The sequence below is a fragment of the Dermacentor silvarum genome, chromosome 3 (genome assembly GCF_013339745.2).
Source record: "Dermacentor silvarum isolate Dsil-2018 chromosome 3, BIME_Dsil_1.4, whole genome shotgun sequence".
In the NCBI taxonomy this organism is placed as follows: Eukaryota; Metazoa; Arthropoda; class Arachnida; order Ixodida; family Ixodidae; genus Dermacentor; species Dermacentor silvarum.
In genome coordinates, this window is record NC_051156.1 from 177,738,904 (window position 1) to 177,740,106 (window position 1,203).

The following is a 1,203-nucleotide window of genomic DNA, read 5'->3' on the forward strand; positions in this document are numbered from 1 at the left end:
ATCCCGGGTGATGATGATGAATGGGCGAAGCTCCGGAGGGAATCATCGATCTCCCGCTTAAGGGGACGCTAGCACAAACGCGTTAGAGACGTGCACTACTCTCTAGTAAGAGGGAGCGGCCACAGCGTCTTACGCAGCCATTTACACATGCCGGAACGTGCAACGCGTTTGGCCGACGCCATCACATGACTGCTGAGAGAGTATACCCCCCGTATTCATAACGCTCCTCGACTTGAACTTGACTTGCCACCGCCTTGGGCACGCGTTCGAAACGCGTTGAAAGGTAAGGCGGAGAGGCCACAGCGTCTTACACCAGCTCTTACACGGGCCGTAACGCGCTAGCACAAACGCGTTAGAAACGCGCTAGAAACGCGGCCTTTCGTTAATTGGGTATTTATTGCCATCGTGGTGCTGTGTCTATGTGTGCTTCGTGGCGTAGTGGGCTAACGCCACGCGCTCGGAAGCGAGGGTCCCTGGTTCGATTCCGCGCTACGGACCAAACTTCGGAATTTTTTTTCTCTTTTTCTCAGACTGGTACACACTACTACTACGACGAGGGACGAACGGGTGCCGCCTTAAGGAGCTTCGCCCTAAAAAATTATTCGCTCGGCCACAAGAGTACTACTGTGCACTAGCGACATATCTTATCGGGCACAAAAAGTACAGCGTGTATATGCTGTACCAAACCGCCAGGACGATGCAAGAAAGTTGCGAAATGTCGACTGCAGTCTCGAATCGCATAACTCCGCAGGTCGAGCTTCGTGCGCGAACGGGCGTAACGCACACTCAGCACAACCGCTTGCTCTTCGATATTACTTCTGCAAGTACGTGTAATACACGAACGCTGTGAAATTGATAGCCTTTCACTCTGCCCCGATCGCTTCATTAAAATGCACCGATGCAAAACTGTGGGGCTTGATATCCCTAGTCTGAAAGCGAGGGTTGACAAGACACAATGTACGGCCAGGAAACAGTCCTCACTGATGACTGTCATCAACTCTGGGTTTTGCAACATGAGCGCGCGATACTGCCGGACTTCCCTCTTCGAGAACGTAATCAAACGCTCCCCTTTCTTGGAACCTTGCGCCGGACCTCGAAGGCAAGGCAACTGCACAATTTCTCGACCGTTCGTTTCCCTCGAACTGAAACTGTTCACCAGATGCGTCAGTGGTGCTCGCGGAGTAGTTGCTTAATCCCCCTGTT